Source organism: Oryx dammah, unplaced genomic scaffold (assembly GCF_014754425.2).
Source record: "Oryx dammah isolate SB20612 unplaced genomic scaffold, SCBI_Odam_1.1 HiC_scaffold_26, whole genome shotgun sequence".
NCBI lineage: Eukaryota > Metazoa > Chordata > Mammalia > Artiodactyla > Bovidae > Oryx > Oryx dammah.
In genome coordinates this window covers 37,958,461-37,984,630 of record NW_024070210.1, presented here as the reverse complement: position 1 = coordinate 37,984,630, position 26,170 = coordinate 37,958,461, and positions in this window count along the sequence as shown.

Genomic DNA, 26,170 nt, shown 5'->3' with positions numbered 1-26,170 from the left:
GCACTTCCCTGGTGATTAGTGCGGAGAAGGCGATGGCACCCCACTCCAGTACTCTTGCCTGGAAAATCCCATGGACAGAGGAGCCTGGTAGGCTGCAGTCCATGGGGTCGCGAAGAGTCGGACACGGCTGAGCGACTTCCCTTTCACTTTTCACTTGCATGCATTGGAGAAGGAAATGGCAACCCACTCCAGTGTTCTTGCCTGGAGAATCCCAGGGATGGGGGAGCCTGGTGGGGTGCTGTCTATGGGGTCACACAGAGTTGGACCCGACTGAAGTGACTTAGCAGCAGGTGATTAGTGATGTTGAGCACTTCTTCATGCACCTGGTGGCCACCTGTATGTCTAAACAAAGCTACTTTTGATTCCTCCTTCCATCCACCCCATCTCCCTCCCTCCCACCACCACCTGTGGAACTAGCTCCCCTCCATGGTCTTTGCCCCAGACGACTGCACAGTTTGGACTTGGCCACTGCTTATGCGTCTCCCCGACGTCAGCTGGTTGAGTTACAGGGCAAGTGCCAAGGTCATTAGCACAAAAGAAGGTGTCAGAGAGTGCAAGCTTCCGGGCAAAAAGTAACGAGTCTCTCATATCCTTTTCATCTCTCCATACCCTTTCTCATCTCTCCATATGTGCCACTGCACCAGGGGACCCTCCAGTGTGGAGACCTACACCCACCTTGGCAATTGGTGATAGATGTTGTTTTTGTGGTTGCTGGCTTTTCTTTTGCCAGGGAGACATTTTCGGTTTACTGTATAGCCTTTTTAGCTTTTTTCTTTGTCACTATTCTTGAGAATTTTGTTTGATTTGTGCTAATTTAAATTGTCCTTCCCTTTACTCTTACTTTATTTTATATTATCTCTCCCTCTCAGTTTAAGCTTCTTTCTTTCAATTTCTTTTCAGAATATTTTTCTCTTAATCCTCTTTGTTAAAGTATTAGCACTTAAAGGAGCATTCTTAATTCCTTAATCTTGTACTTAAACTTCAAACCCATCTACTTCTATATTTTTAACTTTTTTTCCATATGTTTTAGTCTGTTATCCTCTTAATCTTTTATCTCTTTAACTTTGATGTGTTTAACATTTTACCCTTTTTATTTGTGTTACTGTATCTTTCACCTTAAATCTGATTTATTATCTTGCTACTACTTTTTAATTCTTAATTTTAATTTTCTTACTTTATTCATAGCTTGCTATTTTTATTTTTAACTCTAATCTGCTTTTCTCTTTATTTAATTCCTCTCACTTTCTTTCAATGACTCCATTCTGTTTCCTTTATCTTAAAGCCTCATTTATCCCTCATGATTACTTTAAGTCTTAACTTTTTATCTGTATTGGGCTTTTATCTTCCTATCGAAATATTTAGTTTACTCTTTTCCTTTCAACTTTCTCTTAGCAAGTCTCAATGCTTTCATTTTAATGTTCTCTTAGCCTTCTACCCTGCTTTTATTACTTTACGCTAAGTTTTCTCTCTTTCTTCTACTTTTCATCTATTTTATGACTTGGTTTAAAATCACCAGCAGCAACGGAAGAAAGTCCCACCTCCCTCAGGCACAGATTGGAAAGCTTCTTCCCCAGGGAGTTCTCTCTGCAGCTGCCCCTATGATGTCCCCCATCCGCGAATCCCCCAGTCCCTTTAGAGAGACTTGAGAGCCCCTCATGTAACTTTCTCCAAGGCTAACATTCTCCAAAGGGCTGGGGTGGGGCAGTGGCCACAATGCGTTACTAAAAGTCATAACATCGCATATTATACCATGTGTGTGGCTTTTAAAATCCATGTCTGCATTTGGGGCTGACCCAAGCCTTAGCCTACATGAAGCATTTTAAAAGAAACAGACCTATGGACTCAAAACCACGGGACCTCTGAAGATGAGGCTTTTTTTGAGGGTCTGTGAGAGGGGAACTTTCCTGAGCTCAGCATTAGTAATTAGAGTAGTGACATGGTTCCTCCTTCTCTCTCCCTTTTCCCTCAAGTTGTGTTGGCTACTAGCCATCTTAATGCCAAACGTGTGGCCAGCCCCAGACAAGTTCTCATCACTTCACCCTATGACAGTTTCTCTCAGCTGCAATTCCCTAGCCTATTTATTTCATTCTGTTTTGTGGTGTTCTGTGTATTTTCAAGCATAATAAATCCTTTCAGAAACAAGGCCAGTTTGAGTTATTACCTGACCGACCTCAGGCAAGATAACTCACTGTTCTCTCCGTACTTCCTCTTCCTCATCAGTGAAATGGAGCTGACAGAATCTACCCCCTGGGTGACTGTGACCAGGTGTTCAACAAATTGTCAGTAAAATCAAGAGAGGGGCCCTGAGAAAGAACTGGACCCATCTAACAAGTGGAATAAAGAGCTATGTGAATGAGTCGCAAAAGGCTCTTCTTTGCAAAGCTGGCAGTAATGATATTTTCTGTCCCACTGGCTCTTCTGTGGTGTGAACTGGCTACTCCCCCATCATGAGGTGGAGTCTGTGTCCCCACCATCCTGAATCTGATCTGGCTGTGTGATTGCTCAGACCAATAAACTTCAGCAGAGGCTACTGGGCCCTTCTAGGCATAATCCTTAATCTTCCTGACAGCTTCTGCTTCTTATCCTTAGGGGGCCAATCAACATTAAAAAGTACTATTACAGAGGAGAAATATCATATGACATCCCTTGTATGCAGACTCTAAAAAGAAATTATACAATTGAACTTATTTACAAAACAAAAACAGACTCATAGACTTAGAGAATGAATTTATTATTGCCAGGCCAGAGCGGGGCAGAATAGGGGAAACAGATAGTTAGGGAGTTTGAGATGTACACGTATACACTGCTACGTTTAAAATGGAAAAACAACAATGACCTACCGTACAGCACATAGAACTCTGCTCAATGCTATATGACAGCCTGGAGAAGAGGAGAGTTTAGGGGAGAATTGAAACATGCATATGTACGGCTGAGTCCCTTTGCTGTCCACCTGAAACTATCACAACACCATTAATCAGGCATGTGCGTGAGTGCTAAGTCATGTCTGACTCTGTGCGACCCCACGGACTGTAGCCCGCCAGACTCCTCTGTCCATGGGGATATTCCAGGCAAGAATATTGGAGTGGGTTGCCATGCCCTTCTCCAGGGGATCTTCCCAAGCCAGGGACGGAATTCACATCTCTTCTGCATCCTGCATTGGCAGCCAGGTTCTTTACCACTAGTGCCACCTGGGAACCCCTGTTAATCAGGTATGGTGGTTTAGTCACTAAGTCGTGCCTGACTCTTGCAACCCCACGACCGTATGGACTGTAGCCTGCCAGGCTCCTCTATCCATGGGATTCTCCAGGCAAGAATACTGGAGTGGGTTGCCATTTCCTTCTCCAGGGGATCTTCCCAACCCAGGGATCAAAACCTGGTCTCCTGCATTGCAGGCAGACTCTTTACCAACTGAGCTACAAGTAATCAGGTATACTGCAATACAAAACAAAAAGTTTTGTTTTTTTTTTAATGCTGCTGCCTTGAGTCCAACATACTATGAGAATCCCAAGACATGTGGAAAGCCTTGGAAGATGAAGCCATGTGGAGAAAGAGAGACCACGGAACCCCCGGGACACAGATATCTGAGTGAAGAAGCCATCTGGGAAATGGGTCCATCCAGAGCCAGTCACCCAGCTGACACTCAGCTGAGTCCTCCCTCAAATTCCTGACCCACAGAATTGTGAGCAATATAAAACGGTTGTTTTAAGCCACTAAGTTTTGGGGTGATTTGTTATATGGCACTAGATAACTGAAATGGAAATGATAGTTCATTGAAAAATATATAAGCTCATTGTACCCTCAAACCAACTCTTAACAAATGAGTAGAATCAAACAAACATATCATTGTGGCCATATCCCAATAGTCAAGCTCCCTGTGGACAAAAACCACATCTGACACTGCTTTAGGCCCCCTGGACAATTTCTAAATTCTTAGTAGGGCATTTTGTTATAAAGACTGTATGTCCTGTTACTCAAGATATTTATTCATTCAATCAACAGATGTGTCCTGAGTACTTCCTGTGTGACCAACTCTGCTCCAAACGCCGGAGATATAGTGATGAACAGGTCAGATGAAGTCCCTGGCCTGGTGCAGATACCTCTCTGTGCTGCTTACTCTTTGTCCCACCCACCAGACCCATTCTCCTCCCCTCTCTGTATCCAGCAGTTAACCTCTGTGGTCTGCATCACCTGAGCCCTTCACCCTCTGGCTCCCTCAATAAACTGCAGTTGTTGTTGTTCAGTTGCTAAGTCATGTCTGACTCTTTGCGACCCCATGGACTGCAGCATGCCAGACTTCCCTGACCTTCACTATCTCCCAGAGTTTGCTCAAACTCATGTCCACTGAGTCAGTGATGCCACCCAACCATCTCATCCTCTGTCACCCTCTTCTCCTCTTGCCCTCTGTCTTTCCCAGCATCAGGGTCTTTTCCAATGAGTTGGCTCTTCACATCAGGTGGTCAAAGTACTGGAGCTTCAACCAGTCCTTCCAATGAATATTCATGATTGATTTCCTTTAGAATTGACTGGTTTGATCTCCCTGCTGTCCAAGGGACTCTCAAGAGTCTTCTCCAGCACCACAATTCGAAAGCATCAATTCTTCAGCATTCAGCCTTCTTTATGGTTCAACTCTCACATCCATATATGACTACCAGGAAAACCATAGCTTTGATTACATGGACTTTTGAAAGCAAAGTGATGTCTCTGAGGCTCTCTAGGCTTGTCATAGCTTTTCTTCCGAGGAGTAAGCATCTTTTAATTTTATGGCTGCAGTCACCATCCACACCGATTTTGGAGCCCAAGAGAATAAAATTTGCCACTGTTTTCATTTTTTCCCCATCTGTTTGCCATGAAGTGATGGGACTGGATGCCATGATCTTAGTTTTTTGAATGGTGAGTTTTAAGTTGCAGAGAGTTTACTAAAGGGGCTGTTCAGTAAACAGGGTTCAATCACTGCTGCTGCTGCTGCTGCTAAATCACTTCAGTCGTGTCTGACTCTGTGCAACCTCATAGACGGCAGCCCACCAGGTTCCCCCGTCCCTAGGATTCTCCAGGCAAGAACACTGGAGCGGGTTGCCATTTCCTTCTCCAGTGCATGAAAGTGAAAACTGAAAGTGAAAACTGAAAGTGAAGATGCTCAGTCGTATCCGACTCTTAGCGACCCCATGGACTGCAGCCTACCAGGCTCCTCCGCCCATGGGATTTTCCAGGCAAGAGCACTAGAAGATGCCAAAAGATCAAGTGGCAGCAGTAAGGAAGGGTCAGGCTGCTTACTCCCCAGCCTCTTCCCTGCCTCATCTGCCTCAGCTTCGTCCCTCAGCCTAAGGCCACGGTTCCTACAGAGGGAGCCCCTCTTCCAGGTCCCCAGTTCTCCTCAGGATCCTGTAATTCTGTCCCTTCCTCTGGCCCAGTCAGGCCAAGAGATGAGAACAGCTTCTCCTTTTTGTTAGCTCCTGGATGTCTCACTGTCCCTTTTGGTTCCCCTGACCTGCCCTGCCCTTTGTCAACAGCCCCTTCAGTAAATTTTCTGCTGTTTCACCACCTTGGGGACACCATCTGTTCCCAACCAGAGCATTGACTAATATATTTTCATGGAATACATTTCTAACTTTAATTCTGAAAACTGTGGTCAACCTGGTCATTGCGGGCTTCCAGAAGTACTGACCACTCAGTTACCAACTTTACCACAGCTCTAAACCAATACTGACTCCCAATTGCTATTGATTACACATAAAGATGATTTTTTAAAAAGAGGTTTAATTTCATGTGCTAACACTAGTTAGTTAGAAGAGGTTGCCTAGAGCACTATATTGAGAATTGCAGAGCTATATCTGGGCTCTGTAGGAATGAGTTCTGTGATCAATTAGTAATGTCTGCAGTGAACACAGGACAGGAAGTGGCAACATATGAAACACACATATATACTGTTTCAGGTCATGGTTTTAGTATCACTGCTGCATCACTATATGCCATTGGGGTCTTCCATAAATAACTTTATTATAAACAAAAATTAACACATGAAAACCCACAGTAAGCAAATCCTGTACTTTGTGTAATTCTATTTCCATGAGTCAGAGATACTTGTTTCTAGTCACTTCGAGAATTAAGGAACTGAGCTAAACTGAAGGCTATGACCTTGAACCCATTAATATAGAGCTCTGGCTGCATCAAACTAAATCTCAAACTGAAAGAGCTTCAGATATTCATAAAGCTGTATTTAGCAATGGAATGCTTCATTTAAATTAAATCTCACACAGAACCCTAGACAGATAAAAGCAGAGTTGCTCTAAATAAAGAGAGAAAAGCTAAAGGCTCCCTTGTCCTTGACCTTCACCTCAAAACATTTTAACAGATCTATGAGACCAGGAGGGCACAGCTCGAACACCAAGAGGAAACCTCTTAGGTCCCTTAAGACCCTATGCAACCGCAATAGTATAATATTCTCATGTATTAATCAATTCTTTCAATCTCTGTACTCCCAAGTTACTCTGAGAGTCAACCCTTAATGCATCCAGACACTGAGGCATCCACTGCCTCAAGGAGGGTTCATCCCATGGACCTGTAGAACCAAAGGGTCAGAAGCTTAGCTTTTGTTTTCAAAGGGCAAGGTCCAGGTCTGTCTAATTAACGTTAGGCTACCCTATAGCAAAAATTGAGCCAGAAATGTCAGTGACTTGGCAAAAGAAAACTTCCTTGGCTTGGGCCTTCATCCATCTTTTAGCTGTGTCCTCTGGAACACATGACCTTGCAGGTTAAGTGTAGCAGAGGAAGAAAGAGAAAGGAGAGCTCACATTCAGTTTTAAATTCCTCAGCCTGTATGTTATTCTGCTCAGGTTGCCATAACAAAATACCACAGACTGGGTGGCTCAAACAACAGAAATGGATTGCTCACCGTTTCTGGAGGCTAGGAGTCCAAAACCAAGGTGTCAGCAGGTTTGGTTTCTCCTGAGGCCTCTCTCTTAGGCTTGCGAATAGTCACCTCCTATCCTCCTATGTCCTCACGCGGCCTTTCCTCTGCATACACATCCCTGGTCTCTTCTTCTCTCATAAGGACACATAATGGGTTAGGGCCCCATATTTTTGACCTAACCTTAATCACCTCTTTAAAGGCCCTCTCTCCAAATATAGTCACACTGAGGGCTGGGCTGCAACACAAGAATTTGGGAAGATTGGAGGTGGGGGAGGGGTCACAATCCATCCATAATTGCCTGGAATCAAAAAATGCCACTTCCATTCACATTTTATTGACCAGAATAAGTCACATGGCCCACCTAATTTCAAGAAAGACCAGAAAGCTTTATATTCACATATGCCCACGAAGAAAAGGAGAACCAGAGGTAGATGAGCACTAGCAATCTCTGCCGACAAAGGCAGCACAAAAAGATTTAGAAAAGCATGTGGTGGGGTCACAGTCTTCCCCACCCCTTGGGTGAGTGATGGCAAAGGAGGAGGAAAGGGTGATGAAAGAGAAGTAAGGGGGGGAGTCAACAAAGGGCCCTCCCTTCTGTGTGGACAGAAGCCCAGGTGGCCTCCACAGGTATGCCCCCACTCCTGCTGTGCTCAAGCAACAACCCCAGGACCAGGAAGACAAATGGGAGCTGAGTCTGTGTTCACAGACGGCCCAGATGCTATTCCAAGTGAGTAATCACTCTACACCCCAGAGTTGAGAAGCCATGCTAGTCATCATGCCCTCTGCATCGGGAGAGGGTCTTTCTATCAACAGTAGGGAGCACCTTGCCCGCCAACCATCCAGAAGGACTGCTGCCCATGTGCCCCAGACTTAGTATCTGACTGCTCCATCACCTAACTGCTCCAGGGGACAACCCCCAATACACACACATATACAACTTGCAGTTCTCAAAGATTCGGGCACCAAGGGCAGAGATGGCAATGGGTTGGTGGCAGATGGGAGAGAACCTTCATCCACCATTCTCCTCACCTGTGGGACTAAATGAAACAGCTCAAGATTTCCCCAACGGCCAGGGCAAAAGTGAGTGAACTTAATACAGTAAGCGGCATCCAACTAATGTGCGCCAGATGGAGGAAAGCCATAGTGCCATCTACTGGTCACAAGTGAAAAGGGACGTCATCTGAAAACAAACAGCCGGGGAAAATAAAAATAATCAAATTCTACTCTAATAACTTCATTATAGAAATGTGATAGGACGTGTCATCTCATTCCCTTCAACGCAGGAAACTATAAGAGACACGGAAGTTAGATATGCCTTGAGTAAATGTATTTAGGGAATTATTATTATTATATACTAGCAAGTCATCCAGCGCCCAGTTCTAAGGTGCTTTTCAATTCTCTCAATTCTACATGCTCAGATTTTGTACAAATAAGTCGGGTTCCTTCTATGAAACCTGAAACCCCCACATTTAATTAAGGAATTTGTGATCCTGCAGCTTGGCTGACAAATGATACACTCAGCACCCTGCTATTAAGTGTTGTGCAGTGCGGGATCACAGTCACCATAATGCCGGGAGACTGGCTCTCCTGAACCATCAGGACGGTTTTTAGCACACACACACACAAAAAGAGAGCTCCAAAGATTCGGATTGGGGTGGGGGCAACAAAGGCTTCGGTCAAGTCGGTCCCACTTTAAAAGGCAATATCAGATTTAGAAATTGAGCTTTGTCAGCTAAAACACACCAAGCAACCTTGCTCCTTAAAAGCTGATGAGTTATGGTCAACCCAAATCCCCCACCCTGACGGGCTCAGGATGTGACTGTAATGTAGTGTCTGCTTCCAAGTACAAAACCCAGAAAACACTGCCCAGGCAGGGGCTGGGAAGAAACACCTCAGGGTCATTTTCACAGCCTGTGGGCATAATTCCAAAGCTCAGCCCAGGATGTGATCCCGCCTACGGTGAAAGCTACATTTGAGCACAGAACGGCTGACCTTCCGTTTAGGGTCAGAAATTGGCTAATCTGTTTCTCAGACCTGCTCCACAGAAACCGAGCAGATAGATCAAGTTTAACTAAAAGGATGCCAGACGCCATGCCTTCTCCAAACGGAAATCTTGCACAGACGCTGACCACCATGCCCCGAGTACACAGCGCCACCTACAGCACTACTGGTGCAACTCATCACAGCCCTCTTCACAGGTGGCCTTGAAATGAATAACAGAAACAGTCTGGGGAAAAGCAGCAATCTGTACAGGGCAGAAAGAATCTAACCCAGACGTCAAACTGGGCAAATATTATGTTTATTCTGGGATGGGAAAAATAGACATGTTCTATAACAGGGAGAAGGTTGGGCTGACTGGTTATAGGCTTGTCCATTTTCTTTCTGTCTGGCTTCAGGCTAACAGCGTTGAATTCTGACATGATTTTTTTTTCTAATATCTGTTGCAAGAGTTCACCAAGGAGGAAAATCAATCAAAAATAACCGTCAAGAGCAGCTGACATTGAAATCTGATGTGAAACAGTCAGTCAATCATATCTACCATCTCTGGAATTTAGAACATAAAACTCAACAGAAGTCCTCAAATTTATAGAAGCTGGACTTGGATGTGATCAGAGCTGAGAGTTCTAAAAAGGGTTTGCTACCATCACCTTCCCACTAATTCCTGAAATGATGAGGACAGAGTGTATAGTGTCTCGAATGACAGGTAATAAGCTTGGGTTTTTTCCTGCTTCTTCAAAGTTGCCAGCTTGATCAAAAGATATGACAGCAGCCAAGCTAAAAGTTTAGATTAATCTGGTGAAAGTATAGGATGAATTTGAGGGGAAATAAATTGGAGATTAAAGGAACAGTTACTTTAAAATAAACAATGATAGTGATAGGTTACAATCATTGAATAAAATGAGAATCTATAAGGCCTTAAAGATATATAAATAAATGAGTACAAGTATAAGATGAGCCTGGAACATTCTGTTTCAGAAAGTAAGGAATCAATGCAATCCCTATCAAGATTGCAATGGCATTTTTTTAATAGAAGGAGAAAAAAACACTCCAAAATTTATATTTTAAATTTATATATATTTATATTTTAAATACTCCTAAATTTATATTTACATATAAATTTATATTTAAATGGTTATTTAAATAGCCAGAGAAATCCTGAGAATGAAGAATAAACCAGGAGGAATCATACTTTCTGATTTAAAGTTACAGTATAAAGCTATTGTCATTAAAATTGGCATAAAACAGTTTATGGTACGGGCATAAAAACAGACAAATAGACCAATAGAACAGAATCAAAAGCCCAGAAATAAACCCAAGCCAAATAAACCCAATAACCCAATATGGTTATCTAATATTTGACAAGGGGGCCAAGAAAACTCAATGAAAAAAAGTAGTTTCTTCAATAAATGGTTAATAACTGGGATAATTAGTAAAAGAATAAAACTAGACCCATATCTTACACAACTCACAAACATTAAGTCAAGCATATTAAAGACTTGGATATAAGACCTGAAACCCTGAAACTCTAGAATAAAATACAGAAATAAAGCTCCTTGACATGGGCCTTGACTATGATTTTTTTGGATATGACACCCAAAGCACAAGCAAGAAAATTGAAAATAAAATGGGACTCCATCAAATTAAGGCTGTGTACAGCTTTTGAAAACCATCAACAAAGTGAAAAACAACCTAAGCAATGGAAAAAATTTTTCAAACCATATATCTGATAAGAGATTCATATTCAAAATAGACTAAAAACTCATATAATTCTACAGCATAAAAGAACAAATAGCCCAATAAAAAAATTAGCAAAGGACCCAAATAGAAATTTATCCGAAGAAGATACACAAAGGGCCTAAAGAGATGCTTAACATCACTAGTCACTGTTGTTGTTAAGTCTCTAACTTGTATCTGATCACTAGTCATTAGTGAAATGAAAATTAAAACCACAATGAGATAACACTTCATGCCTGTTGGAATAACCATCATCAAAAAGGCAAGACAGGGACTTCCCTGGTGGTCCATTGGTTAGCTCCATGCTTCTGCTGCAGGGCGTGCGGATTCAATCCATGACCAGTGAACTAAGATCCCACATGCTTAACTGCTCCCCCAAAAAAAAGGGGGGTGGTGGGGAAAGGTAAGATATAACAAATGCTGACCTGGATGTGAAGAAAAAGGAATCCTAGTACACTGCTGGTAGGAATGTAAGCTAATGTAGCCACTATGGAAAACAGCATAGAGTTTCCTCAAAAAAGTAAAAACAGAACTACCATAAGACCCAGCAGTCCACATATGGGGATATATCCAAAGAAAGTAAAACAGTTATTCAAAAAGATATCTGCACCCCCATGCTCATAGCAGCATTATTTACAATTAGCCAAGACATGGACACTTGTCCATCAATGCTTATATATTTCAATGAAATCTTATTCAGCCATTTTTTTAAAAAAAGGAAATCCTACCATTTGCAACAATATGCATAGACCTTGAAAGCACTATGCTAAGTCAGAGAGAGGAAGACAAACATTATATAATTTCACCTAGATGCAGAATCTTTTTTAAAAAAAAAGCACACACACACACAGAAGAGAGATCGGACTTGTGGCTGTGAGAGGCAGAGGGTGAAGGGCGAGTGACTGGGGGAAGATGGTCAAAAAACTACCAGATACAGGTATGCCTCGCTTTATTCCCCTTCACTTTACTGCAGTTCACAGATATTTTCTTACAAATTGAAGACTTGCGTCAACCCTGAAGTCAAACAAGTCTGTCATCATTTCTACAACCACATTTGCTCGTGTTATGTCTCAGTGTCCCACTTTGAGGATTCTCACAGTATTTCAAACTTTCTCATTATTATTTGTTATAGTGATCTGTGACGTGACTATCCTGTTTTCAGGCACCATGGTTCTAACCCACATAAGATAACAAACTTCACTGATAAATGTGCATGCTGATTGTGGGTAAAATACTATCAAATATCATTGATATTGCATGCTAAAGAGAAATTGTTTCTGAAGAGAAGAGTCAATCAATGCAACAAACTTTATTGTCATATTTTAAGAAACTGCCACAGACAACCCAACCTCCAGCAACAACCACCCTGACCAGTCAGCAGCCATCAGCATCCAGGCAGGACCTTCCACTAGCAAAAAAGTTACAGTTCACTGAAGGCTCAGATGATGGTTAACATTTTTCAGCAATGATTTTTTAACTAAGATATATACATTGTGTTTTTAGATGCAACACTATTGCACACTTAACAGACTACAGTATAGTGTAAATAAAGCTTTTACATGAATAGGGAAACCAAAAACTTCATAGGACTTGCTTTAGTTTATCATGGTGGTCTGGAACTCAATCTGCAATATCGCTGAGGTTTGCCTGTATAAGATAAAGAGGTACTAGGGAAGTACAGCATTGATGTCTATAACTAACATTGCAGGATGACACTGGATTGGCCAGAAAGTTAGTTCAGGTTTTCCTGTAACGTCTTATGGAAAAACTCGAATGAACTTTTTGGTCAATCCAATATATAGGAAAGTTGTTAAGAGTTCTCATTGCAAGGAGAAAAAAACTTTTTCCTTTTTTTTTTTTTTCTTTCTCTTTGTTATATCTCTATGAGAAGATGGATGTTAGATGAAGCAGTTGTGGTGACTGTTTCACAGTATAAAAATCACATCATCATGCTACATACCTTAAATGAATGCAGTGATGTGTCAATTATTTCTCAATAAAACTGGGTGGGGGAAAGAAACAGATTTGACCTTTAAAAAGAGTAAGACAGTGCTCAAAGTTTAATGAAGACATGTCAAAAGAACTCAGAAGTCAGCTTGAAGGGAGTTCCATGACCCAAACTTGGAAAATGTGAACTTTAAAGTAATAATGGGGTTTACAGTCCATTGAATAAAATGAAAATCCATGAAACCTCAAAGATGAAAGAAGAAAGAGAAAGAAAAATGGAAAGCTCCTCCTTACAGTACAACATCAATTACTAAATGCAGCTGGAATGACGGAAATAGAAAATCACCATTTGTCAACCGTCATGGAGGGTATCAGGCTTCCCTGGTGGCGCAGTGGTAAAGAAACCAACTGCCAAGGCAGGAGACTTGGATTCAATCCTAGGGTTGGGAAGATCCCCTGGAGGAGGGCATGGCAACCCACTCCACTGTTCCTGCCTGGAGAATCCCATGGACAGAGAAGCCTAGTGGGTTACAGTCCATGGGGTCACAAAGAGACAGACACAAACACACGCATGGTGGTTAGAGATGTTGAGGCATCATATTCACTGCTTACTCTTAAGTAGTTCAGGAAAAAAAGAAGAAAAATCATGACTCTGTACAATAACAAGGTTTTTTTTCAGTTACAATGAGATATGTGTAAAGCACCTGGTATAAGGTAGATCCTTACTTCAAGTTAGTTGTCTCGTCTCAAGAAATTAGGAGGAAATACTAAGGATGTTCTACACACTGTATGAAATAAAAGACTGATATCACATGAACTCTCTTTAACATACAAGAGAAAGGCCCCCAGGAAGATGGCAGTGATAATAACTGGCATTTAGCAACATGCAGCATAATGATAGCTCTTCTTGGATTACAAAGCACTTTTGAGTTCATTATCTTATTTTATCCTCAGAGTACCCTGGAGAGATGGGCAATTATCCTTATTGTTGCTATTTTTTATATTTTTAGTATGAAGAAATGGCAGTTCAGAGGCCTCAGAGTGGGGCTAAATAAATAATATTTTCAGTGATGGCTTCCCTTTTCAAGGAGAGAAGCAAGATTGTACTCATAACTTGTACACACACATATATAGCCACAAGCCTAATATTCCCTAGACTCTGCACCTCTCAGGACCCAAAGGAAAAGGCTATAATTGTGCACTCAGCAGGGAGCTGGTCTAGCCCGACCTTATGTTCCTGAGAACGGGGTCAGTGGCCCACCCTACCCAGCTGCATGTCGCTCTGGTCTCCTGCGTGCCCTCCCTCCACAGGCAGCCTTCTCCAGCACAGCACACGTGCTTTAGTTCTGGAGCTGAGGTTGGAGGAATGCATCAACAGAGACTAGAAGGGACCCAAACAGAGGAATCAAGAAAACTAATCACAGACTATATGATATCACTTATACGTGGAACTCATAGAAACAGAGAGTAGAATGGCGGTTAATGGGCTCTGGTGGGTGGAGAAAAGATGACACTGTCAAAGGGTAAAAACTTCCAATTAGAAGATGAATAAGTTCTGGAGATCTAATGTACGGCATAAAGACTATAGTCAATAACACACTATTACATAATTGAAACTTGCTAACAGAGTAGATCTCAAATGTTCTCACCACACACACACACAAAAAAGAAGTGGTAATTATGCGATGCAATAGGTTAGCTAACGATCTGATGGTGATCATTTTGCAATGTATGACTGTGTTAAATCATCACTTTGTACCACATTATATGTCAATTATATCTCAATAAAGCAGGAAACAGATATCAATGTTACAAAAGACAAAAAAAGGCTGTGGCAATGTTCCAGATTAATGAAAGCTAAAGAGACATGATAACTAAATGTATACCTGACACCAGGCTAGGTTCTATATGAGAAGGTAGGAAGTGCTAGAAAAGACAGCTGGTAAAACTGGAATATGGACATGGATTAGATAAAATACTGTATCACTATAAATTTGTAAGGTTAATTGTATTGTGGTTACATAAGAGACTATTCCTATTGTAGTACACCAAGTATTATATAGTTCAGTATTTAGTACATTGTGTTAATAGTATTTAGGGTAAAAAGCCATGATGCATGTAATTTACCTTTAAATTACTCAGAAAAAAATATATATCAATGAATATATACTATGTATAAATATATGTATACACATATATAAATGTGTGTATATGTATATAAATATGTATGTACAAAGATTCCATATATTTAGAGAGCAAAGAAGAAAGATAAAGACCATGAATGATACAGCAAACAGGAGTAAAATGTTCCAACAGGTGAACTGGAGTAAAGGGTATACAGGTGCTATTTGCATTATTTTATGCTTGCAACCTTTTGTAAGTTTGAAATTATTTTCCAAAAAAATCAGAAGAAAGAAAAGGAGAGATATGGTAGTCCTGGCCCTCAGGGCAAGGTTTAAAAAGGTCTAATGATCAAGACTCTTCCCAGGTGGTGCAGTGGTAAAGAATCTACCAGCCGACGCAGGAGACGCAGGAGACAGGGGTTCAATCCCTGGGTCAGGAAGACCCCCTGGAGAAGCGCATGGCAACCCACTCCAGTATTCTTGCCTGGAGAATTCTATGGACAGAGGAGACTGGCAGGCTACAGCCCACGGGGCCACAAAGAGTCCAGACCCACTGAAGACTGCGCTCACAGCACACAAACAAACGAGCAAGAATTCAGGCATATCTTTGGCCCCCATCAGACCCTTTACCCTAAACGTCTAACCTAACTTTTAAACCTAAAAGTTTAGTGCCCTAAACTTTTTAACAATAACATTAATTTACATTAAAATGACCAGCACTTCAATAGCATTCTTGTGCTTACCGGACACCATTTTACGAGCTTAATGTATATTAACTCATGTAATAATGGCTCACATACTATTATCCCATTTGATGTCATAAGCCCAACTTTATAAATAAGAAAAGAGTATAAACAAGTTAGCCCACAGCGCTCCGTGAAGGGAGTTCACCTTGGCTAAGTGGCGAAGTCAGAACTCACACTTGCCTCTTTCTGATTATGTTCCTTTTTCCAACCCATATGCTTCCCAAACCTGCAAGAGCACCCAACTTACTCAAGAAGTCCAGATTCCTTAGTCCTCGCTCAGATTCACGGGTCAGAACCACCAGAAAGGGGATCCAGAGGCCTGTTTCCGGTTTTGCTTGGTTGTCTGCCACCCTCTTCTGCTCCCATTAGGCTCCCTCATTGTCCCTGCTCCTAGCCATCCAGTGTCCCCCCAGACACACCATCCCAACTGGCCTCTAGCCTCCTTCTATGGAAACACAGGCATCCAGAGTCCCTGGGTGCCCTGGAGGGTGCTAACCCAAGGACATCTATAGCCAACTGATTCCAGCCGGGGAGGGAAAAGGGCCCTTAGGCCAGTCCAACCTTTTATTTCACTCCCAGATGCTAGGCATATCGTAGGCCCAGAGGACTCTGTGCTGATGGGCCAATTATCATACTCTCTTAATGGTAAAATGAACTGTTTAGCTGAAACAGCTGAATGAGCTGAAAAGCTGTTTTGTAGGACCCCTTGTCAGTAAACAGGCACTCTTTGAACCCTTGGATGATACTATCAGAAGCACAGGAAAGGCCAATGAATATCTGGTGGGATCAATTCCAAAAAGGATAAATCACTGTTCCATACAGGGTGATAAAGGCCTGGGGGCATCAACTTGGCAACAAATGTCTGGATGGACTTCTTAAAAGTGGTACCATATCAAGGGCTCATCTTTTGTCTCTGCCATTAACATATTGGGGTATTCAGAAGTGACAAGAACTGGACCAGCTCTGGTAGGAGGGATCCCATGCAGAGCCTCCATCTCTACACTCTAGCTCCTCCATCCATGTGAGCACTGGGGCGACTGGAGCAGAGGCTCACAGACATCTACCAGATGAGTCAAAAGGAGTATCCTCTGCTGAGTACTGATGGTCAATACAAAGATGTGCCCACTCCCAATATTCAGTCACAGGCTTCTTCCCCAGACTCCTGCTCCACACACCTAACCAGAATATTCACATTGCCCAAAAGTCCACAGAAACAACCGCAGGCCACCTCTCCTTCCAAGCAAAACAGACAAACAAGGGTACCACTCACAGCTCTGCCCACTGGGAGTGTCCGCCTCACCACAGCCCCAAGGCAACTCTTGAATGGGGCAGTAGTGTGACAGCAGTCTATTTCAGTCCCTGCCAATAGACCCAAGCTCTTCTCCCAGTGCCACAGGGAACCCCCACCCCACCCCATGAAGCCACGATGAGAGGTGGGCGAGACAGAGGTGCAGCAGAGGAGATGACGCGGGGATGGGCGCCACCCGTTCATATCACACAGATTTCCAGGCTTCAGCCCAAAGCAATCTAGACAGAATCCCCAGGCAAAGTCTTTTTAAAAAGAAGAAGAAAAAAAAGCCACACACAGCTGATTGCAATGTACCACCAGGTTTGGGAACCACAGATACACAGTTACTTAGCATCAAGACTCAACATAGTACACAGTAAGGCTTCATCGCATAAAGTAGATAGGTCTTTGCCCTCCAGAAGCCTAAAGTCTGGTTGGAGAAATCAGTGGATATAAACTTCCTTAGTGAAGGGGTACAAACGATTGCTTTAAATGGATTGATGATTAGACTAGAGTGGTTACTTGCAATCAGAAATGGCCTGGTGAAATGAGGCAATCAGAAATGGCCAGTACCAATATTGCCCCCTGTAAAGAATAAGTAATTTAGACGTGTAGACCTCTCAATCAGACCAAGAGTTGGGAGCAAGGAGAAATTGGGAGAGGGAAATAAAAAGGAGGAAGACTGGTGCCTTTAGGTTATCTTACACAGAGGAAGGAGCTGCTCCAGGCTTTAAGCCCAAGTGTTATCAATCATAACACTTGATATATTATTGGTATATGTCTTGGATAATCCAGGACAAGCCCGAGACGAAGCTCCAGGTAAGTGTGAGGCTAGCACACATGGGCAGGTGGTGTGGATTGCCAGCCATAACTCATCAAGGCCTCTTGTGGCTTTACAGTTTCACCCCATATGTTATTGATGACCAACATCCCAGACTCTACAAGACTCCTAAATTCAAAAATTCTGCCTGTCACACCGGATGTAGCCAAATTCCCAGTTTCAGAAATGTGTTCACCCTGCCTACAGCCCCATATTCCCAATGCTGTTCATTTCCTCAAATAAATAAACACATACATACATGTATACATACACACATATATATGGTGTTTATGTGGGTTTTACATTTGTCAGAATACATTGTGGGGGATTTTGGGGGGTAGCCATTTCTTGTTTTTTAACTGGAGATAATTGCTTTACAGTGTTGTGTTGGTTTCTGCCCTGTGTGCGTGTATGCTTACTGTGTCCAATTCTTCGACCCCATGAATTGTAGCCCACCATGGACAGAGATTAGTCTGGCAAGAATACTGGAGTAGGTTACCATTTCCTTCTCCAGGCTATCTTCCCACACCAGGGATCGAACCCCTGTCTTCTGCGACTTTGGCAGTAGCAGGAGGATTCTTTACCACTGAGCCACCTGGGAAGCCCCGGGTTTCTACCTTACAATAATGCAACTATACATATCCTCCGTCCATGGGGTTTTCCAGGCAAGAGTACTGGAGTGGGGTGCCATTGCCTTCTCCGATATACACACATACATACATATATAAGTATATACATATATATATAATATATGTATATATGCCCTCCCTCTCGAGCCCCCCCCCACTCCCTCCCCTACCCCAACCCTCTAAGTCATCACAGAGCACCAGGCTGAGCCCCCTGTATTATACAGCCGCTTCCCTCTAGCTATGTGTTTCACACTTGGGAGTATATATATGTCAGTCCTACTTTCTCAGTTCGTGGGTTTTCCCCAAGGAAAAGGAAGACGCCTGGGACAAAGAAGAAAAAAGAGGTGCGCCCTCTGGTGGCTCTGCCCTGATCATGTTGCTTCCTAGTCACGTGCGCCGGGCAAGTTAACTTCTCTAATTTAAGCCTCAGTCCTTCATAAAACACAAGTAAAATGCCCTCCCTTATGGCAATCACGAAGTTTAAGAAATTGGACGCAAAGCCCCTAGCCAGGTGTCTGCCTCAACATACTCAAATTACACCAATTAATAGCATTTTGGTTATGATTGTAGTTATGATTGCGGCTGAGCCAACTCACCTCGCAGGAACAGTTAAGGAAAAGGAGCGGGGCGCCGTCCCAGCCGTCCCCGCGGCCCCTGTGCAGGGCGGGGCGGTGGGGAAAGTGGTTGGACAGACGAGCGGACACTCCCAGGGACGCGGAGTTTTGCCTCCTCGACCCAGCGCTCACCTGGCCGCCAGCTAATCAGAAGCAGGTGGTGAGCGCACGCTGCTTGCCGTTACTTCAACCCTCGCGTTTCTAGGCCGCATGCAGGCACTCCAGGCGCTCCAGGTCTCCGGCGGGCGGCACCCACAACCGGGCTCTAGGACCTCCCCAGGTGCTCTCTCCCCTTCCCCGCTCCCTCTCCAGGGGCCAGCGCTTCTCTGGCTTTGTCTTAGCGCCCACGGAGAGGTACTGGGAAGCTGAAAGGACTCTAGTTGGCAGGTCCTGGCAGGAATCCCTCGTGTCAAAGGGCATCCTGGAGGAGATGCATTTCCCCTTTCTAGTTCGGAGGATGCTTCGCGAGTGCACAGAAGCACCCTTCCTGAGAGCTCAGGCTCCATTAGGGTCTAGGCTCCTCCGAGGGGCAAATGCATCTTACTCACCTGAAGACCCAGCAGTCGTCCAGAGAATGCGTGAACAAGTAGATGAATGTTGACAATGGAGAAGATAGGATGTGTCCACCTTCTTTTTCTTGTAGTAAAAAGAGGTTTTTAACCCCAGAATCTGTCTGGGGTTGGAGAATCAACACCTCTACCCCATTCTCAGCCCAAGTGGTTCCTACAGGGCTGACCCAATCCTCTCCCCCAAGAGTGGACATGATGATTGGTTCAATAAAAATCACAAAGTCAGCTTGGATCCTCAAATCCAAGATTTTCGCCATTTTAACAGTTAGAGGGTGTGTGGGTTCTACAGACCAAGGAAGGCTGACCCTGCCCCACTTCGTCAGCCTATGAGGTGGTGTACCTGAGGAAGAAACCAACACAAAGAAACGCAGAGCAGGAACAGGAGAGAAAGAAATTGAGCCTCTGGATCCAGCCATGCCTGATCTCCTTCCCAGACTTATAAGTACATAAGCCAATAAATTGCTGTTTTGCTACTTGGAAAAATAAGAGAACTTGGACTAATACATTGCTCTTTTTTCTTTTACTCTTGAAAAGAAATACGACAGCACTGAACTAAGAGCAGCTTTTCAGAGTAACCCTAAGACACTGTGAGAACAGACTGAGATTCAAATTCCAGTTCTGTCTCGCATTTGCTTTGTGGTCTTGAAAATCTTTCTGTATTTTCTATAAACTATGAACAGAGAGTTCCTAGTCACAAATAGCAGCCCTTTCCTAGATTTATAAATTGGATTCTAGGAGAGTTTCATTTTAACCACAACCATTCCAATTACTATGCTGTTTGTACAGTTACTGATGTTAGAGTACCTGCAGTATTGTATTTGCACATAAACCGTAAGAAGGCATTCCTCATTTAGCAGACAACCAATCAGTAGTCAGATATATGGTGGCTTCATAGGATGTAAGAATGAATACATTTACAAGAGGACTCACCAATTTGGAGGAAGTAAGCAATGAAACCAGTTTCGCTGGAGTGAAAAGGCCTCCATTTGCTGAGATAAGGAAGAAATAGGGTGGAGAGAGTTTTTTGCCACAGGCTTGTTAAATTTCAGGGGGGGGGTCCGCAGTCAACAACAGGGCATCTATTCTGTGAGGAAGAGCCCTGACTGACCACTGAGACAGTAAACATGTCGGGGTAGAGGTCAGCACTGTCCCTTTCTCCACATCCTCCCATTCCCCCCGTACAGCAATTAAGCGACCGCTGCCCTTTTAATGGTGGTGCTAGTGGTAAAGAACCCACTTGCCAATGCAGGAGGCATAAGAGACATGAGTTCAATCCCTGGGTCAGGAAGATTCCCCGGAGGAGGGCAACCCATTCCAGTATTCTTGACTGGAGAATCCCATAGACAGAGGAGCCTGGCAGGCTACAGTCCATAGGGTCACAAAGAGACATGATTGAAGTGACTTAGCATGCATGATTCAATATAGTTGGAAGATGGAAGAGAAGCTTAACCTTTTGGCAGTGGCGGGCTTCTCGGTCTGTAGACATGAGACTTGCACAGGCTTGCAGGCATTCACCTGCATTGGTGGGACAAATGCTGAGATCAGCGGGGCCAATATTGCTGCAATTTCTGCAGTCCTTGAAAACAAGCAGTTCTTGTCCTTTATGCTTGTTTTCTCAGCTGCCCCTGGAGTTCTGCATGGAAAACTTCGCAGTTTTCCAGGAGCTGATAAACCTTTTCAGTAAAGAGCCAGCTAGTAAATATTTTAGCCTTTGAGGCCCACATGCAGTCGCTGTCACAACTGCTCCCCTCTGCCACGATAGTGCAAAAGCAGCCTGAGACAACAGGGACATGGAGGAAGATGGCTGTGCTCTAATAAAACTTTACTTATAAATATGGGCAGTGGGCTGAGTCTGGCTCACAGGTCATAGTTTGCAAACCTCTGCAATTTTTAATTCCTTACTGCCTGCACTATTTATATCGTGGTTGCTGTTTGACCGACTGATACAGTCTCCTAAATCTTCATGAATTTTTCCCCTCCTCTCCTCCCTTTGTGCCTTAATTCAAGTCCTCACCATCCCTTGTTGCAGCTCGTTGGTCCTGGCCTTGGTCAGTCTGTCTGGAGTCTTTTCCTCAATAAATAGCTCACCCGCGCTGCTACTACAGTCCCGTCATTCACATGTAAACTCCCCCAATAGCTCTGCACTTCTTTTAGTTTATGTTGTGTCAGCTGTCTCAACAGGAAGCAGATGACAGGGTCAAGTCAGGATAATTCACAATGAGCTTATGTACAAAGGTGAGCCAAGCTGGAGGTACTGCAGGCGCAATGCAGTCCCTCGGGACTTGTAGCCAGGAAGCTGTTTCCACCCTGGTGCCTGCCGGGATGGATACAGGGATGGGGCATCAAACCCCAAAGGAAAGCGGGGCTTCTCCAGTCATCCGCTGAAACCAGATTTGTGGGCTCTGTTTTCATTTTGTTTGATTTTGTTTTTAATCTAATTCTTCTCAGACTAGTTCTTCTGTAAAATACAATAAAAGATTATTAGAAAAAAATAAAATTTGAAAACACACATAAAATACTAGCCTCAATTTTTTATTATTAGATTCAACAGGTAACAGATATAAAATATCTCTGTCAAATTGCTATAAAAGTTTATAAACTCTCTCAACTTCTGTTCTTATCATAGGGCCAAGACAGGCCTGCCAGGAGAGAGCCAGAGGAGTGAGTGCCCCAACCTTACTCCTTACTCACCTCTCACTCCCACCACCTACCAAGCCCCACTGGTCAAACCCAGCCAGAAACCAGACAGCAGGGAGATCATTCACACTGCCTGTGCTGGGCAGCCTCCCAGGGCAGAGAGCGGGATGCAGAATGCAAACGGCAACATCAGAGAGCCCAACCCAAGGTAGCCCAGAATCCCATGTTCTACCCTGTCTTCTTCCTGCCATCCAATATTCTTCCTACCCAAACCAAATTACCCATATTCCCACAGCCCCCCATCCACAGCCCCGTCCTGTCCCTCATGCCTGGAAGTTTCTACTCCTCTGCCCCTGGCCAAGTCTTCCTCATGCCTCAGGACCTTAGAGGTGATCATGGTCTAGGGTATTCAGAACATTTGTCCATCAGTCTCCTTTAAGTAGCAAACCCCACTTCCCTGCATATGAAGTAGGCACATGGCCAAAATTTAGCTGGCTCGTTCAGTTAACAAATATTTACTGAGAATTTAGTATGTGCTGTTCTGGGTCATAGTGTTCTAGGTACTGCTAATACAGCACTGAACAAAAGAGCACTCATTCAGATAGGGGAAACGCTTGTTTATTGACTGGTAATCATAATTATGGGCCTCCCCAATGACTCAGCAGGTAAAGAATGCAATGCAAGAGCCGCAGGATCAATCCCTAGGTGAGCAAGATCCCCTGGAGGGGGAAATGGCAACCCACCTCAGTACTCTCGCCTGAAAAACTCCAGGGACTGAAGAGCCTGGCAGGCTACGGTCCAAAGGGTCGCAGAGTCGGATACGACTGAGCGACTATGCACACAATCATAATCCGCCCCCAGAGCTGGGCTGTTGCCACTTGGAAAGCCCTGTTCTTTGTCCCACTAGGGAGGCCGAGCCAGGAGGACACGCGTGTAGCCCTCCTCCCTGGCCACAGTCAGAAAGCATATCGGTCACAGAGAGTGACCCAGAGGGGAAGAGAATTGGGACGAAAAGAGAGCACCTTGATTACCTTGTGATGCTTAGATCTAGTCTAGCCTGAAGTCTACACATGAGTTTCCCAGTTACACAAGCCAGTAAGTTCCCCCTTTTTCTTTTAGGCTTATTTGGCTTCGATTTGTGTCACTTGGAACCAAATGAGACCTGGTTAATACAGGGACTCAACTCAAACTTCACCTTCTTCTTGGTATTTTCTTTGAATGCCTGGTGTAAGACGGCACAGTTTGAATGCTATGACCACATACAGATGGGACCTCTAGCTTGACGCTTCATGGAAAGAATCAAACAGAGCTCACAGAGGATAAGGACTTGGATTTCTGAATACGCAGGGGCCTTCAGTATATTAGATGCCCCCCAAATAATTGTGGAAGTAGCTAATAATGAATTCTTGCAGTCAGTGAAGCCCTATAACCAATAGTATATATTATATGTATTTATATACCCTGGAGAGATGAATTGACTGATATTAAGAGACTGAAAACAGGTCCTTCTGTGATCTGAACCTACCAGGGGCCCAAAGGGTTTCCCTGGGTCACACAGCCAATGGGAGGCAGATGTGGGATTCAAATCCAGTCTTGGATCCAAAACATGTATGCTTACCCACTACCCCGCATGGGCTAATCTATAATGCTGACAATTTTCCAATTCTGAAAGTCTGTCAAAATGAGGCACAGAGTTACGGTGGTAACAAGTGACAGAATCCATCTTTCTTGCTAGAATAAGGATGTTGGAGAGCTGTCATAACTGCATTTCTCCCAGACAGGGAAGAATTTCTAGTCTAAGGGGAGGCTGTATTTCTGAGTGCTTCATTCAACTACTAGAGTCAATGACAACAATAATAGCTACAGTCTATCTGCCAAACTGCTAAAAGCTCTACCTCAATTCATTTAATGCTTGCATTAGCTCTGAGAAGTAGGGATCATTAACCCACTCTACAGGTGACAAAGTGGTGATTAAAACATGCGAGAGGGATGCTATCAGCAGTCAGTGGGAAAGCCAAGACCCAAATCCTGGTCTATGGCTCCAAATCCTGTGTTCTGTCCATCTGTGCCTCGAGAGATCCAAACCCAGTTTGTGAGAGAACAGCACCAGGGTTCCTGCCTGTCTGCACTTCTGTGGGCCTGGGCGTGGCCCCAAATGGTACCTGAGGGATGCAATTACAATAGTTTTACTACATGCAAACATGGAAAATTTTAACTTCATTTAGGGTTGTTCATAGCATGCACTCCTCCTGGAAAGCTATTTTTCAAAAATCAATATTGGGGGAGAAAACTGTTCCATATGTCACCATCCATCCTTCTCAGCTGTGTCTTGTGACCTCTCTACCTGCCTCTTGCAAAGTATTGACCTTGACTTTCTCCAGCATAAAGAAGCAATCTCCTTAACTACTTAGCAGTGAACCAAACCAGAGAGACCTGGTTTTCACTCATCTTTCCAGAAAGCCTTATCTCATCCAAACCATTGCTCTTGATCCCTCCCTCCCTGAAATGATCACAATGAGCTTATCTGAAATGAAAGCTTCATCTGTGGTCTTAGGGCATAAAGGGGGACTTTGCTTTAAAATCAGACTAAAGTTATCCTGTGCATACAAACACTCAGAGGACCCACTCTTAAATGTTACATTACAAAGCCACCTTCCTCAAAAGAACAATATTCCATGTCTTTGATAATTCTGCCTTCAGGATTGTTGGAGAATTACACATTTACATATATTTGCTACATTAATTAATTCGCAGTTTTCTCAGCCTGGATAAATGATCTGTATACCTTGAGTAACTTACTCACCAATCTCTCCTCCCTACAACTCAACCACTGGGCCTTCAACACATATTAAGTGTAAAACACAGGTCACAAAGCAGTACTTACAGTATGATCCTACTTGTTTTCAGGAACTTTAACAGCAATCTTTAGGACATTAGAGAAAAAGACACCAAGATGCAATTAGTTGTTACAACTGGGTCATGGATTTGAAGTGATTTCTATTCCTTTTATTGATCTCCATTCTCTGAATTTGTCTACAAAATTTAGAAATAAGAGGTTTCATACCAAAATAAAAGAATCTACTAAATCTGAAACCCTGTGTTCCCCCTGTGGACTTCAGTCTCACTTCCCTCCCTGGAGTTCAGTAGTCCCTAAGCTGAGACCCAGGTCTGTTTTCACTGTACCCTCAGTTCACCCAGGGCCTGATGCCAGGGCAGAAATTGAAAGGGAAGAAGCTCTGGGACAAAGGGTGGGGGCAGTGGTAGGGCGGTGGACCCAAGAAGGGATTTCCCAAGCCAGCTGCCCCAGCCCTGTGTCACTTCCGGACTCTGGAGACATCAGCAGGATGGGACCTGCAACCTCACCCACCCCAGGCACCATCTTTGGAGAAACCGCCAGCTACCCTGGTCTTACCCCTCCTCATTTACTGCTGCTGACTGGAAAAACTGAAGGCAGTCCCAGAGCAGGGCCTCTCCCTTGAGCAAGCCCACATTTGTGGTTAAAAAGATATGGTTTCAGAAGTCAAACTTTTCTGGAATTCAGCACATTTCTGATCTTTCCCATATCAAAGGAGTGAAAGCTAGAGAACAATGTACTGGTCAACAGTGGTTACTGCTCCCCCCAGCCTTGGCAGTCAATTCTGCCCAGCGTAATGTGAATTGAAGCAACTTCCTGATGCTTGGAGGTTTATTCAGAATACACAATCATAAACAGACACAGGAGATGCCAGCTCACCCTCTGAGGAATTTCAAAGTGACTCACCCAGGAGCCTTAGCCATTCCCAGAAACACAGCTTCACTCTTTGAAAATGCATTTGTGTCCACATTTAGGGATGTTACTCCCAGGACTGCGTGGACCTTGCAGAGAAAGATCATTTTGGGTGAACAGCCCCCAGCTCTCCCTGATTCGGCAGCCCACCAGAAGCCAGGCTGCAGCCAGCTCAGGCAAGGAGCACTGTAAAGGCCCAGGGACTCAGAGCAGGATAGAAAACCCCCACCTCTGCCTGTTCTCCAGCAGCACAGACTGAGAAACAGCACCACCTGCTGTAGCACTGCTCTCTCATTCTAGAACCCGGGTGAGGGTGGGAGGGTTGAGTGTGATCACTACAGTGGTCAATAAAATCTATTGTCCAAATGGGACATTTGGAAAGTGAAAAC